Source organism: Solanum tuberosum, unplaced genomic scaffold, assembly GCF_000226075.1.
Source record: "Solanum tuberosum cultivar DM 1-3 516 R44 unplaced genomic scaffold, SolTub_3.0 scf00559, whole genome shotgun sequence".
Taxonomy (NCBI): Eukaryota; Viridiplantae; Streptophyta; class Magnoliopsida; order Solanales; family Solanaceae; genus Solanum; species Solanum tuberosum.
Window position 1 is genome coordinate 226,474 of NW_006239486.1, and position 5,914 is coordinate 232,387.

The 5,914-nt window shown below is 30.1% G+C and overlaps 1 pseudogene; it reads right to left on the minus strand.

The window, feature by feature from the left end:
* Positions 1–1,026: 1,026 nt before the first annotated feature.
* On the minus strand, positions 1,027–2,532 carry LOC102588884 (fe(2+) transport protein 1-like; annotated as a pseudogene).
* Between the last annotated feature and the right edge of the window lie 3,382 nt (positions 2,533–5,914).

Below are 5,914 nucleotides of genomic sequence, written 5' to 3' on the forward strand. Positions count from 1 at the left end.
TTTAAAGTTTGAAATATTACAATTTAAATACAAATTATGTTTATAAAATATGTACTACATAAAATAAAAATTCTCTAAAATTTCTAGGGAATCACTACGTAGGCCATAGCCTATGGAATATTGTCATAGTTTTTGTATTTTATTGTGATCATTGGAAAACATTTAGGTTAATATTTCTATTTAGCTATTTATGTTTTTTACTTGAAATCAAACTTAATAAATATTATAAAGATAGTTTTTTTTGTGTATTTGATTAATAAGTAGTAACACTAACACCATGTAATATTGTCTTGTCGATATTTATGATAATATTTTTTAATTATAATTTAATTTAAAAAATTATAAAAAAATATACTTTTAAGAAAAGAGGGCTGGTCTGGCAAAACCTGTAGCCCACGTACTTGTGGGCTGGGCCGACCATTTTTTGGCCCACACAAAAAATGGGCTAGCCCAGTCTAACCCGTCAAATTTCAAAGCATGTATGGATTAGTCCGAATGGATGGGCCATCCCATATTGACAGCTCTGCCCATATTGAAAGCTCTACCCTCATTTATTCAATTTTGACACTTTAATTTGCTACTTATTAATAAAGACGTGGAGGACTTTTAAACTTTAATGATATGCACAATTAGAGTTTTAAATTAATTATTGTCAATTTTTTCTTTTTATGTGTCATGATAGTAGTGATATTTTAACACTAATTGAGAAAGTTAATCAAACTGTCTTTTTATTTTATTTTTTATTTTGCGATGAACACAACTGATAGTTATTATAATCTCATAAAGCTACCCTAATCTAAATTTTCTTTAACAACAAAAGTAACCATCTGAGAAATCAATTCAGATTCAACAAAGAAAATGAATTTAGATATTTAATTTAGTGATACGAAATTACGCATTATTTCCACTACTAATAACTACACATTGACAATGCAAACAAAACTAGAATGAAATCAAAAAACGAATAATTTCATGCCCATATGGACATATCGTGTAGTCAGATGCATTACACACACCACTGATATCGTATCAAGGGGTTTGAAAATAAATTCAATTTAGGCCCATATAGCCATAATAGACATTCCACCAGCACCTAATAAAACAGCAAGATAAGCCCATGATTGAAGCTTAATATTATTTTGCAATTTGGTACCCATAAAATCAAAAGCAAGAAGATCCACAAGTGCCATATAATTCAATAAACCAGCTGAACATGCATTCAACAATCCCACAACTATAAGTGATGTTGGACTATTTTCACTATACACATTTGATAATCCAATTCCAAGTGCTATACCAAATGGTGTTGTTATTGAGAAAAACAACACCAACATTGATTTCATCCTCATACCATAGTCCGCCTAAATGCGAAAAATAAAAAAATTAGAACAGAACTGAGACACAGTTATTATTGTTATTGTTGTATATACGCGATCGATCAAAAATATATACCTGGAGTATGCAACCTCCTAGACCCATTCCTTCAAAAAGTTGATGGAAACATATAGCAACTACTAATGGCCTAATTGTACATGGATTATTAGATGCACCCATGGATAATCCTATCACTATTGAGTGCACAATTATCCCTAGCTCCAAAATCTATATTATATATGATCGTATCGACAGTCAGATCTCTCTTATATAAACAAATATTATATAATCATTAAAAGATTTCCTTCTCTATCGAAAGTGTGATTAAGCTTAAGATTTTACATTAAAGTTACTAATTCATAATTTTTTTTAAAAAACAGATTTTTTACATCTTTTTTTTTCCCTATAATAGTCAAAATATTGTTTATATGTCAAATGTTTGTTATAGGTGTATAAGATTCGGTCATTATAACAGCTAATCTCGAAATTAAGGATGATGTTATAGAGAGGTCTGACTATACATTAGTAAATATTGTACCTGAGCCACAACCCTATACCTAAGCAATTGTGAACCTTTATCATCACATTTGAGTACTAGTACTCCATGAACATGGCCATTTTGAAACTCCATCTTAGCATTATTTTGAACATAATCTCCAACATTTCCATCTCCATTTTCCAATTTCTTCTTCTTAAAGCAACTCATGGCATACGAATCAATGCTTAGAGTTAAAATCGTGGAAATCATAGCAACAAACGTAGTAAATGGGAATTTTCTCCAAGGATTCTCAGGCAAGCAATTTGACCTAAGACAATCGAATGAGTCAGGTAAAACGTGCATGTACCCATGGCTAGTATAACTCCGGAAGCAAATGCCTTAACCAACACGAATAAATTTGTATCGGGTTGTAACGCGGAAATTGTACGAGAGAAGAGAGGTAAACAAACACCAATCATACTTGTCATAAGAATTGAAACAATGGCAACAAGTTTCAACTTTAATGCCTCATTTTTGTTGTTTGTACATCCTTGTCTATCACTATTTGAACCACATTTCGTTGAAGTATTATTATTTTCATATTCACCTTTCGTTTTCGATGGAAAAGAGATAAGGATGACGATCAGAAGAATACCAGTAAATTTGGAAGAAATAGCCATATTGGAGAATTTTGAAAATTAAGTGTAACAAACTTGATGGAATTTTTATTTGAATCTTTATCTAATGATCTTATATGAATTTTGAAGTTTAAGCTAGTTGATTGAAAATGACATTTTTACCCTTGTGTTTAATCTAAGTTAAGGTAGTAGAGAGTGTAATTTTTTAGTTTTATGAAGGGTAGAATAGGAAGCATGGCAAGCTTACGCAATGCGTGTGGTGTCATTATTTTAACTGTGCAGTGAATGTTAAAATCACTAGCAATATGTAGTTTTATACATGGTTAAAATGACTTGTTATCCTAGGTGGCATTATGTATGGGTGATGTGTTTATAACAATTTCTTTTTTTTACATTCGTGTTTATTTTTAAAAAAACTACTACTAGTAAAGTATGGTTGTGGAACACATATATCATTTATGGACTTTAAAATAAATTTCTTATAATTAAATTAAATTAAAAGAGATATAAAAAAAAATATGTATGTACTTTATAAAAAAAAAAATTCTATGTCTTTGGCACATAAAAATAAAATAAAAATTAATTAAACTTCAAATATCTTGTGATTTAAACTCAAGAGTATAGCGGGACATCACATCATGAGGCCAAAGAAAAAATATGAGGTATGCTATTGAGCTTATATAACTAATTATAAGAAAAAAATTTAAGTGGTGAAAAAGAAACTAAATGATAAAATCCTCTTTTAAAAAATGATGAAAAAGAAAGAGAACATTAAAAGAATTTTTCAACTTATTATATAATATAGGTATTCATAACTTGTTGTTTTGGAAGGTTTAGTTGGTTTGGCGGGTGGTCATCCACACAGATGATTTGGGATGGGATCGATACCTCCTCAATGTCTTATGAGTCGAGCTTGTCGTATAGGGCTTGCCTAGTGCGGTTTACATCCCCTGTGTGATTTGCCTATTACACAGTGGAAGTTTATCCAGGGCGTACAAAGTGCTCACCCCAAGGTCAGAGGCTGTGACAGAGAATATTGTAGCGATTGAGAATTATCTTGGGTTCCTAAAAAACTTGTTGATGATTAACATTCATCATCTCATCATTTCTCTCCATTTCTTCCTCATCCTCTCCCTCGTAGACAGAGACAAAAATTTCAGTAAGGAGTTTTAAATATAAATGAGTAATAGTTAAAGTCGGGAAAATTTCAAGAAGATAAAAGGGGTAGGACAAGGTGCAACAAAAAAGATTAATCTTAACCCACTATAATTCAATTTGCCTTATATCTTCCTTCTTTAACATTTTTGTGTACTTTATCTTGCTCCATCACACCCTTCTTTTAATTTTTATTTTATTTAGTTTACAATATTCTACATTACCATGAGCTTTTTACTATTTTTTCTTGTTTCGAACTAGTTTTAACTATATATTAACTTTGAAAATTATCAAGATTCTTATATGATAAAGAGACTAATATAATTTATGAGTTATGAATAAAAGGGAAATAGAAACAGAATAATAAGAATTTTAATGTAATTTTTATATTTTGGAAAAAGGATAGAAAATGATCAGATTTTTTTAAAAAAAAGTGATAATATATTGATTAAATATGCTACGTTAGTTATAAAAATCTACTATTATGAAAATAATCAAAAAATTGTAATATTGACATAAATATGCTTTGATGCAAATGTAAAATTAATCAATTATATATACTTGGGTCTTACTTTACCAATGGGAAGGAGGGAATAATGGGTCTTAATTGAGCTTTTATCTAGGGAAAATAATATTGAAAACTTACATATATATACACGTCTTTATTTACTATATTTTCTATCATTTTAAAATTTTACAAAAAATTCTTATTTTCTCCAAAAAATCTCAATCTTCCGGATACCAAACTCATCCACTCCAAACCCACGTTTCTCATTCCTATTTTCATTCCTTCAATCTCTCCATATTTTCACTCCCACAATCTTATCAATTAATTCCTTCATTACAATTTGAATTTCAAAATTCTTTCTCTCTCTCCCATCAAACGAATTCAAATCACTGAATAATTTGTGTATCCCAAAAAGTGAAACTATTTACAAGTTCATATGCCCCATTACTTTTATACCCCTTTTATATAATCTAGCGCAAAACTATCCAGGCCAATTTTGCCTCCTTCGTTGCCTTCTTCTCCAAGCTACCTTTTACGCGAAGCTACTCACTTCAATTTCGCCTCCTTTGTTGTCTTCTTCTTCTTCCCCATGCTACAATGTATGCGAATTCCGTTGAAGGATAGCATTAGAATTTTAGTGCAGCACAATGGAAAAGAAAATTAAGAAAGCACTAATCTTTTCTTCTACTCAAAGTTTCTTTAGCGCTTTGCTATACCTTCGTTATTCACTATCTGTCATTTCCTTATCTCCATAGCCTCATACACAAATTATGGTGTTGGTCAGGATACTTTATCACAAAATCAATTCCTAATCGGCGATGAGACTTTAGTTTCGTCCAACCAGAAGTTTGAATTAGGTATGAGTGGTATCAAAGAAGAAAAAGTAATTCTTCACCGAAAACACTATTCAATTACTCCTTGATATTCTGGTGGTATCAAGGAGAAAGAGGTAATAATTCAATGAAAACTGGCTAAATTGATACTTGATATCATCAGAGTATACATATACTCTGGTGGTATCAAAGAAGAAAAAACAGTTATTTTCACTAAAAACACTAATGATACCATCAGAATATATATACTCTAGTGGTATCAAGGAGGAAGATGTAGTGATTCAGTGAAAACTAGCTAAATTGATACTTGATACCACCAGAGTATATGCTATCGAAATTTGAGAAAAAACTCATTTATGTCATTCGTTAAAAGTTTGGTTTATCTATATCATTTCTGTTTGAGAAAAGACTTATCGAAGTCATTAATTGTTAACTTAAATGGCACAGATGAGCCAAACTTTTAACGGATGATGTAGATGAGTCTTTTCTCAAAGTTCAATGACATTAAGTCTTTTTCTTTTTAAAAATTAATTTAATTAATGACGTGACTGAATCATAAATTCATAATTGACCACGTGTAAAAAATAATTTTGCAAAATTGAAACCGTTTTCCTTTAACAAATAATGACATGAATGAGCCTTTTTCAACCAAAAATGACATACATAGGCCAACTTTTAAACAAATAACATAAATAAACCTTTTATCAAAATTCGATAACATATTTAAACCCCTCAACTTTGTCATTTAGAGCTGATATACCCCTCGTTATGAAAGTGGCTCATATATACCCCTACTTATATACAAATGGCTCACATATACCCTTTTCCTCTAACGGATATGAAAAAATTAATTTTAGTTTTATTTTTTATTTTTTATTTTAAAAAAAATATAATCCCATATGAGTATATTTAATCCTCCTCAAACATA